This window comes from Vanellus vanellus, assembly GCF_965231255.1.
Source record: "Vanellus vanellus genome assembly, chromosome: 1".
Classification (NCBI taxonomy): domain Eukaryota; kingdom Metazoa; phylum Chordata; class Aves; order Charadriiformes; family Charadriidae; genus Vanellus; species Vanellus vanellus.
Genome location: NC_138905.1, coordinates 201,473,002 through 201,485,914, shown reverse-complemented (window position 1 = coordinate 201,485,914; position 12,913 = coordinate 201,473,002). Strand labels below are relative to the sequence as shown.

Sequence of the window (12,913 nt, the reverse complement as noted above, 5' to 3'; positions counted from 1 at the left end):
AGAGAAGTTGTGGAAGTCCCATACCTTGAGGCATTCAAGGTCAGGCTGGATGGGGCTTTGAGCAACCTGGTCTGGTGGGAAGTGTCCCTGCCTATGGCAGGGGGGGTTGGAACTATATGATCTTTAAGGCCCCTTCCAACTCTAACCACCCTACCACTCTGCGACCCCCAACTCACCCCCCACCACAGGCCAAGGCCGACCACACCCGGCCCATGGCCCCCGCGCAGCCGCACTCTGCGGAGCGCCGAGCGGGGCGAGGGCGCCCTCCAGAGGCGCCGGCCGCTCCTGGCCCTGCCCTGCCCTGCCCTGCCGGCGGCGACGGGCCCCAGGGACGCGCCGCCCGCGAAAGACGGGGGTGCAGGGCGGTGGCTTGGTGAGGGGGGCGGCGCTGTCAGAGCCTCGGGGCTGCCGCCGGCGGGGCCGCACCGGGCGCCTGTTGCCACGGGGCGCCGCGGCGGGACGCGCGTGTGGCCGTTGGCGGCCCGGGCGAGGAGGGGTCCGGCGGCGCGGGGAGGGGGGCTTCTTTCCCCCCCGGCCGCCGTGTGTCGGCGCGGCGGCGTGGGGAGGAGAGAAGGGAGGGAGGGCGCAGCTCCTTTCCCGCCCCTTGCTCGGCCTCTTCTCCTCCCTCCCCGCGTTCCTCCTTCTCTTCCCGCCGCGCCGGCGAGGCTGCGAGAGCGCCGCCCGCCCCGCCGGGACGAGGGAAGGAGGCGCTGCCTGCGGGGAGGAAGCTGGATGAAGACTCGTGCCTCAGGGCGGGTTGGCCACCCCCTCGGGCATGAAGGGGACCGCGGGGACTCTGCCCTGCCCTGCAGCCCAGCGGGGACATCAGGTAACGGCCCCGCACGCCTTCCCGCTCAGCGGTGCGCGCCTCGCCCCCGCCCCGGCCCGCCCCGCCTCAAGTGCCGGGAGAAGCCAAGTGCCATCTGGAAAGTTATCCTCCCGCCGCTGGCAGAGCGGCCGAGGGCGGAGGAGGAAGGCGACGAGGCAGTCCTCGGTGTAGGGTCGCGCATTGGTTTATTCCAGACCTCGGCGAGACTCCGCTTGGTGCTTGGGTCCCTGAGGCGATGCCCTTCCCGCCGGAAGGGGGGGGGGGGGGGGGGGAGCTGAGAAGCGGTGGCGTCGGTGCCGCTGGGGATGTCCCCCCTCCCCCCCCCCCGCCGCCTCAGTGCCCGCCTTTCGGCGGCGGTGCCGGTGCTGCGGCCGGCAGAAAGTTTCCAGTGACGGGGGGGAGCAATGAGGAGCGGGGGAGGACGGCGGCGGGAGGGGAGCGTGGGGCGGCCTGTGCGTGGGGAGGGGGCGCCGCCGCGGGCAGTGGGCGCCTGGGGCTGCCCCACCCGCGGCAGGAGCGGCGCTTGGCAGCACTTCGCTGAACTTATTCCACTCGTGCGTCCTCGGTTGTTGCCGTTTGTTAAGGGAGAGGTAGGATTAAGTATCCCTAGAGGTGTAACGTTGGCATCTTTAACAAGTCTCCTGTGAAATTTGCTTGCCTCCTTGTGTCGGCGTAGATATGCTTAGAAAAAAAAAAGAAAAAAAGAAAAAAACCCAAACAAACCACAAAGCCTTAGCAGAACGAAATGCATAGCAGTACACCTGAGACTTCACTGTGTTTGTGGTGTTGTACGGCAGGACTGTAAACGCACGGCTGTTCTTGAACTACGCTTTTCTGGGGCTTTTTAGCTGAACGTTTGTGGATTAAGTATAAACTTTTAATGAAATGTGGATTTTCATTAACTCTATTGAAGATTAAATCCCACCTTCAGTGTTTCACAATGATTTTCTTCTCCTTTGCTTATAAAGGAAGAGAAGTCAGATTCGTATTTTTTTTTATTAGTTCTTCTAAAATCATTTAAGGAATAAAAAGTGAACAGAGTGCCCCACAGAGGTTCTATGTACCTTTGCCACAAAGTGAAAAAACAACACTGAGCCACCTTAGAGACAAACAAAAAAAAATCTATACCTTCAAAAGCCCCCTTCTTTATCAGCTCGAACAAAGAAATGTACATTGCAAACTGCCTTAAGAGTGAAAAGATTTAAGTCATTTCAAATAAGACTAGGTCCCCCTTACAGAGAATGTTCTGCAGTAACTCGCTTGATTTAAATTGGAGACAATCTACCTTACCAGCTGCAGTTCTGTTCTACTTCTAAATTTTCAAGTACCGAGGTAATCCCACAATGTTTGCTGCAAAAGCCAAAGGAAAAACTTAGATGCAATGAACTTAATTTCATTAGATCAGAAAAGCATCTGTAGCTTTTGGGGTTTGCTTTTTTTACTAGTATAACAAATTTGGAACCAAATTTAGGGGAGCATTCAAAAGCAGACTAAATTGAGTAACATACATCTGTTACTGCAGGTAATGCCTATGATTGTTTATTGGACATTGGTAAGGCACTATACTTAGGGTGATTTTCAGATTGAGACTTTTCTTAATAAACACACAGTTATCTCCTAAGAAGGTTAATGACCCAGTGCAGCTTGGAGACTACTTTATGTATGCTTAGTTTTTTATTAATGGACTTTTATACTGCATTAAGCTGAGAGAGGGCTGAGGAGAGAGAAGTATAGGTGCATATAAAACTTGAAACGCTTCCCACTTTTGTGTGTTTTGTTCTTTGTTTTTTTTTCATTGTCAGCTCCAAATGTAACATCTCTGGGATTTCATGCAAGTGGCAGATTTTATTAAACATATGAAACAATTTTCTATTGTAAATTGTTCTGTAGATCTTACTTCCTTACAAAGATAGATATGACTAGGGAATTATCATTTTTCCTGACAGCATGACAGTTAAAACTTGGTTTCCATAGGAGTGAGCATGTGTAGTGCATTAAAAGAAGGTGTCATTCTAAGCTGCCATTGACTAACTTTTCAATGTGTTTTTGTGAAAGTGAATGTATCACTTGTAAAATGACTGCTAGGATATAACTAAGAGGTAAGAAGGAATTAATGTAGTGATATAGGATCTGATCTAAGATTTTGAGTAGAGATTTAATATTTGTATTCCTATGGATTTAGTTCTGTAAACAGGTATTTGAGTTAATTTTCTTCATATTGGTATCTCAGTTAAACTCACAAAAGTACTGTTGATGCAGCAGTGCTTAAGCTACAGTGAGGTGGTGTGTGGAATTTTGCTTTTTTATAACATCCTGAAGCAAAATGCTTTGTTTGCTAAAAAGCTTTCTGTTCTGATAACATGTCCAAATTGTATGTAGCTATTGCTATCAAAAGCTGATCTTGTTTTAGGAGTCAGGAGTTTAAATGCGTGTCGAACAAGTGTTATTTTACAGCATGTGAAATCTTAAGCAGTGAAAATGGCCAGGTGAAGCAAGGGAGGCATATAAAATGCCATTAAGGTATGGAAGTGTGGGAAGTTTGGTAAAAGGGGAAAAAACCAGAAGGAATGTAGGATTTGAGGACTTTTTGGTCACAAACTTTTGCCATAAAAACTGTAACCAGCTTTTGAAGATAATGCATACCTTGAGGAATTTGGGTAAAGGTATACCTGGACAAAGAGTTGAGGTAATTGCTTTTACCTGAGAACTGTGGTTGCATATACAACATTTTTCTTGTAGTTATGTTTGCAAACCTTGTACTGCTATACTTTAAAGCCTTCTCTTGAACCATGACAGAAAATTTATTACTTCATTGTTAAACCTGTTTGGTGTGGTTGGGCTAGGTAAAATCACGGTGAACTAGTTAACTGAGTGTAGTCTTTCTGTAGAAGCAAGACACGGGTACAAAATGGAATACTGACTAAAGAAAATTCCGTCTTAGGTACAAGTTCAACACCCAGGCATGGAAGAGTGCGTACTATAAATTGGTAGAAGGCAAGGGCTAGCTTTTGGGAAAGGATTCCTTCTGGTGGCCATAAACAATAAGTATTCCTGTAGAATGAGCAGTAGGCTTTCACTTTGCATGCCCGTTCTGGGTGTTTTTCCCTGTCTTCTGTTAGATCACCACTGAGCCTCCTCTCAACTCCTAATTCTTTAATTTTTCATTTTATGTCACCTTTTCTAGACCTCTGGTAGTTAATATTTTCTGCTGAATTCCTTTCAGTTCTTCTGCATTGCTTAGGTAGAGTCTATAAAAACAAAGCTGTAGCCCAAGAAACAAGTAAACTGTAAACATTAGTTTACACTTCAAGGCAGTGTGTTGTCTTCTATGTGAGAATATTCTATTGCTGATCACTTTTAGCTCTTGGTAACTCTCACCACCAAAATACCATTTTGAAAAATAGCTACATATTATTTTTCCTTATCCTATATTTTCTTAGTTGGTTATTTTTAGCTAAACTACTTACCTTCTTGAATTGCGTATTCATTTTCTCCTAGATCACGTCTTCAGTTTGGCATGATTATTCTTAATTTTAGTCATGTATACTAGGGCTTCTAGCTCTCCTTGGGCTAATGTCATGCTTAGATTTAATAGGTATACTCTGTCATTTAAGTTGTTAATAAAGTGGTAAATATTATCTATCAGGACAGACTGGAGGAGCACCTCTTAAGAAAGTCTTCCAGTTTGTCAATGAATTGGTAATAATGATTCTGTGAATATGGTTTTGTAACCTATTTTAAAGATAAAATCAATGCAATGGGTTTCAGTCTGTAGGTATCATATGAGTGCATAAATATGGGTATTATTGTCTGTTATCACCTGTTATCAAGTCCAAAGCAGGAGTAGTATGTATTTCTGTTATAAAGGTTTTGTTGTCACAGCTTTCAGGGAAAGAAAGTGCTTTTGAGGCTTCAAGCTTAGAAACTCTTTTTAATACAATAGTTTTCACTGAGCAACCAAATACCTTTTCCTGGATGTCAGGTCAGAATACTCCTGGGCAATGTACCTTGCAATCGTATCATGTATACTGTTTGTAATTAAAATGCTTTCCACAAACCTCATGAAAATTACCAAGGTAATATAAGTGCTGGTTTTGCTTTTTAGTTTCTGACAATTATTCATAGTAAGTGACTATAGTCAGCAAATATTGGGGACTAATATAGTCAAATTACTGAGCTGTTTGAGTAACTACTATGGTTTAGATAATTTCTAAAGGTCATGCAAGGTCAACATTTGTACACATTTATGAATATGTTAGAGGAAAACTATATATAGGATTAAAAAGATCTGGGGTGTATGTCCTGAAAACCTTAGCAATCAAAGTCTCTTAGGAAATTGTCATTATACTAAATCTGATGTTAAATTTACCTGCTTTCTGCTGATATGTGGTGGTTTAGATTTAACAGAGTGATACTGAACATCTAATTATCTTTTTTTCCACTTCAGCGAAGAGGCTCACCATGATGTTCCAAATTAATATATTTGTCAATATTGCTGTTGATTTAAGTCACGTAACACGTATCAGCCTCGGAAATTGAAGAATTAAATTTTGTAAACTGCAACATATGCAAATCATACAAAAATACCCTATTAAATTACTAACTTGTAGTTGTGCATTAAGCATTCACTACTTCTGAAGATGAACACGTTATAAACAATTCTGAAGACTTCATAATGTCATGTCTGTATAAACCTGGAGAGACAGCTTCTATTTGTTTTCTAAGAGTTGATCTATGGAATTTGGATTTTGTGTACTGAGCACCATTACTCTTTATTATCATGAAAAATTACTGGTAAAAACATGTTTCTCTGTGTTGTACAAAAGTAGATAGCTTTTAGAATAGGACAGTTTTGAGGAAAAAGTTTCAAGATTCAAGGAATTGTACAATGTGTACAGGAAAAAAAAAAGCATTAATTAAAAAAAAAAAAGACAAAATAGCATATATATAAGTTTATGCTAAATCCAGCAATTTATTTGATTTCAGAAACAAAGAAATTCTTTACATAAATATCTGGCAGTTTTTCCAAAATAAAGTTTCTTTGTTAATGAGGAATTGTAAACTAATTTGCAACATTGTGAAAAATGTAATATGTGAAAAATCATAGCATAATACTGTTTCCTTGGCTTGATCTCTTTAGACACAACACTTCTTCAGGCTATGAAGTTTTGCATGAAGGTTTTTGCTAGGAGGTTTGAAGACATCTGTATTTATATATATATATTTTTCACAGAGGTGCACATGCACCTAAGTAAAAAGTACTTAGTCTTTTCATGGTGTCGATTTCAAAACCTACAAGTATTTGAATCAAGCACCAAGAAAAGATAATTGAAATGGAAAGATCTAACTGATTACATAATTTTTTTCTGGAATCTCCCACTCCACTCTCAAAACCAGACTCCCCAAAATCATTAAGACAAGAGGTAACGGGCACAAACTTGAACATAGGAAGTTCCATCTTAACAAAAGGAGCAACTTCTTTACTTTGAGGGTGGCAGAGCAGTGGAACAGGCTGTCCAGAGAGGTTGTGGAGTCTCCCACTCTGGAGTCATTCAAAACTCGCCTGGACTCCATCCTGTGCAACTTGCTGTAGGTGACCCTGCTCTGGCAGGAGGGTTGGACTAGATGATCTCCAGAGATCACTTCCAACCCTGACCATTCTGTGATTTCTGTGATTTGAGAAAGAAGGTTGTAACCAGTCTGGAAAAGAGTATGGTAGCAGCTGTTGTGGAAGTCCAGAGACAGCCTGCCACCTCCCCCTTGTTATTTGAGCTTACACTGTGTTCTGAAGCCTTCTATTCTTTAATAAGAAGGTTCAGTTTTTAGAAAACCATTTACTGTGTCTTGACACTGGCCAGAGCCATCTTTTTGTCTGAAGTGCAAGGTCATATTATTACTTCTCTTGGGACATTCATCGTTGGATGACCTGTGTTCTTCACAGAGCTAGAAGGAAGTTGAGTCCAGTTACCTACATGATTAGAGGTCTTCTCAGGATCTTTTCAGGGATGTGATGAGTTCACAAAGCCTTGCAGACAATGGGATCTCCTGCTTCCCTTGGTTCACTGGTAATGCAAGCTCATCCAAGGAAGTTCTTTAATTGCTTGGGTCAGTGCAAGACAAGTCAAATTGAACAACCTTAATGGTCCTGTCAGTGTGAAGAATGCTCTCCTGTTCCTATTGGTCTATGAAATTCTTTGAGGCACCCATATTGTGATTCCACCAGATTCGTTGTAATGGCCTGAAACCAGTGGGCATTGGTGGGAAAAAAACCATTATGGTCAGGGAATTACTTCTATGTGTATCTATGGTATATATGATTGTATCTGCTATGTGTACTGTGCAGTAGCATACATATTCCTGATGCTTCATATTCTTCAACTAACATTTTATAGTAAATTCACTCAGATGGCAGCTCCTTGAGCATTGAGTGATTATTTCTTCAGATATTGGGGCTTCTCTTTTCTGGCAGGTTAACCAAACTCATGACAGTATGCTTCTTCACTCTTGCCAGTCAGTGAGAACATGGATGTTACTGCATAGGTTGGGTACTTGGCTGAATCAAGATCAATGGTATTCAGAGAAGCAGTTGCTTCATTTCAGTGGTTTGAGTTTCAGGAAGTCCAAAATGCATGAAAATCATTCTTGCATCAACTTCAGGAATTGACAACTCTTGGTAGTACTGTGTACTATGTAAAGCGAAAAGCAAAGGGAACTGGGTCTCCTTTGTCAGGAAAACATGATGTTTTGGATATGTTACATCACCAGTGAAATTAACTTTTTATCAGTTAGCTTACCTGGTTCCTCAAACTTACAGATGAATTCAACAAGATTTTGAGTTTGGGGTTTTTTTTATAGTCATGTCTCTTCTGAAACTACCTTATTTTGGTTAGGGGTTTTTTCCTTGCAGGATTCTTTTAAGACTGTTTAATGTTTTTAATAAATGATATATTTTTAAGTGAAAAATACATGCTGTAAGGGAAGTTCCACTTTTAACTGACAGAGCAGAACTACCTCTCATGTATTTATGAATCATTTGCTGGTTTTATGAAGCTCACTTTTTGCTTTACATTGTCACCAGCATGAGCAGGAAGGATGATGAGCATCTTTTTTCCAGTTAATCTGTAATAGGCAGGCAAAATGGATGTTTAAAATAAAAAAAGCAGAAGACACTGAAAACCTCTTGAATCCCAGTGAAAGATGAATCTTAGCAGCTCCCACCCAATCCTCTAGTGATTGTGCAAATTCAGATCTTATGGTGTTCTGGACTTTGCACGTGTTTATTCCACACTGTGGTTTGATGACTTTAGAGGATCAGTTCATTTCAACAAGGCACTATTTGTAGATACAAATTCCCTACAGAAGCCTTTTGTCATATTGTCATCTATTGCTTCCACTTTCTTTGTTTAAAGTTCTATTTTACAAAGGGTGTTTTTGATTCTTCCTGCTGTTTTCCTCCTCCTCTGTAACATATATACAATGAGTGTATGCTTTTAAAGAGCTGCTTTAAAATCTAACGGAGCAGTCTTTCCAAGTTGCTTGTACCAGATCTGATTGAGGTCTCCTTTGCTAGCAATGAGAGTGTGCTTATGTATATTCCCAGTCTATTTGTCAAAAGCTTCAGCATACCCACCTATTAATTGATGTACAATATGATATAAACAGTTCTGGAATAGTGTGGTATAGTGGGTTTTATCTCCTGAGATAGAGAACTGTCAATGAATTTCCTCAAAGTTATTAAAATATTTGTTACCAAAACCTCTAAAAGAGCCTGAGTTGTAGGAGAAAAGATTCTCTCAAAGATAAATAGTTACTTAAAAACCTGGGAAGAGAGAATGGGAATAAATGGTTATTTTTTTCCCCACGTGACTTAGATTACGTGAGGTGTTGGGATAAGACATACTGGAACATATGCTGTTCAATGAACTCATAAGTTATTTGAAGAAGAAAGCTAGTAGGAAGGTGAGAACTTTAGCTGAATAATAGTGAATTAATCAAGGTAGTTGCTACTAAACAAGCAGCATTATTTCCTGGACGTGTAACTTTCATTCTCAATAGGTGCTAAGTATCGTCTCAAAGGATCTTTGCTTTAGCCCTTGCCCTTAGTCATCTGTTTTTGAATACTGTTGGATCTTCAAAGAGGAGTACTGGAATTAATGAATAGAACTTTCTGAAAGTGGGAGTTCACAGCTCAGTGATGATCAGAAAAGTGAACGGAGTATTATGAATTGGTAGAATAGAAACAAGAGCAATATAAAAAATATATATAATGGAAAAAATTGATATGTTTCTGTTAAGTTATTCTATCTCAAAAAAAGATACATGTTTATAAACAATTCAGGGAAAGGCAGAAAACATGTCAGGAAGATGCTATACCTTCTTCAACAGATGATAAAACAGATTACATCTCTTTAGCTTGTAAAAGAGGTGCTAAAAGGTAATGTGACAGAAGTCAGTGACATTGAGTGGCATGAAAAATGGTGAAGATGGGCTCGTTATTCACCATTTCTCATTGTGTGAGAACATTCAGTGAAATCATCAGTCAGCAATAAAATAAAACAAATTATTAAGTAATTAAGCTGTCAAACTCTGTGCCTTAGGATGTTATAGTGGGCACATATATAAAGGACTTCAAAGCATAGTATTCAGATTGATGGACTGAGTTCACTGGTAGCCATCGGGTGAAGATGGTCCAGAGGCAGTTTCTGCACTAGGGGGTCTCCCAGTGAGTGTGAAATGTAGAGAAGTAGAACAACATGCCAATGATGGAAGTGTCAATACTTGCCCTGTTTTCTTACTTTTTTGTTTGTTTTTTTTTTTTTCATAAATATCTTTTTTTATCAGAAACAAGATAGTGACTTGATAAACAAAATTTTGGCACTGTTATATTCAGCCGTATGCTATGGATGCTGCGTTTCAGCTGTAAGTGGACATCTGTCTCAAAGAAATGTATTCAGATAGCCTTCTCCTGGAATCTAATTAAATTATCTTGTCAAATGTAGTATTTTAATTCAAGAACATTCAATGCTTTCTTCTTGTTCAGTCTGTTTAGAGGAAGTTAGAGCACAAAATGTAGATGGTCTGAATCACTACTCCTTTGAAGTAAACCACCATTAATAGTCATGGCATTAAGTTGTGGTGCTAGCTGATAGAAATGCCACTAAAAAAAGGTCAAAAAAAGCTGTGGTTTGGGGGATAAGTAGACTCCCTCATCATTGCTTTTTCAAGGGTGGAATTATAAGGACGTTTCAGTCAAGTTTTGCAAAGAATTCACCGAATATATCAATAAAGCCTTCCCCTGTTCCAAAAGATTATTTCAGGTAAAGCACTGTAGGTGTGCTTCAGTTCTTGATGCAACTGAACATTGTTTTTAAATCTATGACAATACTATGGTATTGCACAGGTCTGTATTGATTTTAATGCCAGGGCATACATTAAGAAAATGAAAATGCAATTAAAGATACTACATTTTAAGGAGCATAGCTGGTTTCATGTTAATATTGAACATTGCATGTCTAGGATTATAGCAAACTTGAGGCTACTGAAATCTTGAATTCTAACTTTCAAAAGAAAGGCAAAGTCAACTTTACTCAGACCATCAGTGAAACTTCTCCCCCAGCCCCAGCTCCCCAACTAAAATAACAGAGCTTCAAGGAAAACACATACATTTGGGGGAGAAGGTCTTTTTTTCTCTTCTCTAATAATACCCTTTTGTTAGCATATGCTGTCTTCTTAACAGCAAACTTGACTAATGGCTGAGAGCAAAATACGGGTCTCATCGGACCTGCCTTTTTAGGGGAAATCATTATACTTCTGAAGTGTCTGCGGTAACCCATCAACATGGGTTATTTGGTTCTTAATTCTGTACAATTATGATATATGTATGATTCTGCTCTTTGTCCAGCTCGCACCAGCCTTTCTAATCCCTACTTAGAGACTTTTCCTGAGTATAGGAATACATTGTATTTTTTGAAACACTAGCCTTTGAGTAATAAAGGATGTATAGATGATAAGGGAATTTTTACTCTCATTGCTTTCTTATTCCCATAAGTGAAGGTTAATCTTAGATCTGAGACAAATGAAATACCTATACTAAAAGGAAACATCCCTCCCTCCCTTCCCGTAAAGTATGGTGCTGTGTATCTATATTATCTTCTAGCTAAACCTAATAAGTGCTAAACTGTTCTGAGTTTTGGGATTATCTCTTCTTGTGGTAATTTAACGTGTTTTCTTGAAATTGTTCTCTCATTATACAATGTCTCTTACACAACACTTACTAAATGCTTTGGAATAATTTCAAAGTATGTGTGTATGGCATTTTTTGTCTGAATCTGTATTCAGAATATTTTTTTTTTTTTTTTTGGTGTCTGAATGATAGGCTAACTTGCAGTGAGTTCAGTCAGTAACCCAAAACCAGCATGTGTTGTTATTGTTTGCTCAGCTGAGTCCAAAAATATGCTAATAACAAATCCATTCAGTCGCCTATTCCAACAAAAAATGCAAGTGTGCCTAAGCATGCCAGTGAATTCTTGTCTCAGGTTGCTTATATACTTGGCACTTGCATATATGTCTTCGAGCATGCCAGACTTTTATCTGTGATGAATGCAAAACTGATTGAAGACCTTATATTGCCAGATAATAATTTTTGGACACGCGTACTGATTCGTGTGTTTTCTTTAGTCCTATCATCAAGCTGGTGAACAAGTGCAGAAATTTTTTCACATTTTTCCAGTCCATGTTTCCAACAGACGTTTGCTGCATCCACTCTTTGTTGGCAGGCTTACTTGAAGGTTCATGCCTATCCAGAAATCAGCTCCTCGTGCAAATATCCAAGAGTTGAGGCCATCTGTGAAATCTGCTTCTCATCTATCCATCATTAGGGTTTATTGATTGTACTGTCATTTTCAGGTATAATCTCTGACTCAGGGTCAGTCTCTTTACCATGAGTACTGCAGCTTCCAGCTCACTGTGTAAGTGATGATCACGGACTCAAAGCGTCTTTTTGCACAGTGTGCAGAAAATTGTAATTAATGGCAGAAATGACTATACTAAAATAATTTTATGGCTGCATACAAAATCCTGTTTTCATTTAAATTGCAGCTCCATGAGGTTTTGGAATACCTAGTGGAGCTATACGAATACAGCTTTGGATGAGTTTGCTACAAGCTTAACTCACGGCTATGTCTATGATTCATTCATTTTTCCTGGCAGTTATGTTTTTATTCATGTGGCAAAAAGTTTTACAAAGATAGTACAGATTTATTAGTTAGCAAAAGACTACTTGGAACTTGAATTTGTCTTGGCACATTCAGATACTATGTGTTTTTTCTGTCTCTTATGAGTTGCAACAGTCGAACTAATATTATTTGCAGGGGCTAAGGAAGATACAAATATTTTTGATGTCTCCCATATGTGGATTTTTCATAGGGATAAAGATCTCAAATATCGAGGTATCTCTTAACCAGTGTAATTGTCTGCACAAACAGGATCCTTCCTGTGAATTGCTAGGAATTTCTAATCCAATTGCAATTTACTGAGAACAGCTTAAACTTTGGAAAGATTCAAAGATTATCACACAAACTGTCTTCAGGCTTGATCTGCAGTAGTGTTCTTTCTGAGAAATAATCTTCTGTTGGCTTATTTGTTATTTACTAGAGGAACAGCATAATTGTCAATATGCGTATTTGTTAAACACTGTGCTTGTATTTGTAGCTGATAAAAGCTTTAAGGAAAGAGTTCCAAGACTGCTTTTCAAGTAGACAATTAGGGCACAATTCAGTTGATGGGCATCTGGGCCCTATGGTGTGTTCTATCTGGCCAGTAGTTGTTGTGGTAGAAGAACAGGAGTCTCTTATATTTAGGAGCTCCAAGTAGATGTGGCAGATACTCTAAAGCACCTAAAATACATTTTTTTAGGCAACTGAAAAAGTCCTCCATTGGCAGACTACAGCTTTCCTGAAAGGCAGACATGTCCATGTAGTTCTTTATTTTTGTTTTCCAATCTTGATGTGAATTGCACTTTGATTTCCCAAAGCCAAAATGTTGCTTCTTGAAAATTTTCAACAGCAAAATATGCTTGTGTACATT

The 12,913-nt window shown here is 40.1% G+C and overlaps 1 protein-coding gene across 1 annotated transcript in view; it reads left to right on the top strand.

The window, feature by feature from the left end:
* The first annotated feature begins 639 nt into the window (after positions 1-639).
* Positions 640-12,913, top strand: part of SGCG (sarcoglycan gamma) — a 144,931-nt gene continuing 132,657 nt past the window's right edge. Inside the window, exon 1 of the mRNA XM_082487294.1 lies at positions 640-829. The gene's annotated coding sequence lies outside the window, so the exon portion shown is untranslated. The remainder of the gene's footprint in view (positions 830-12,913) is intronic.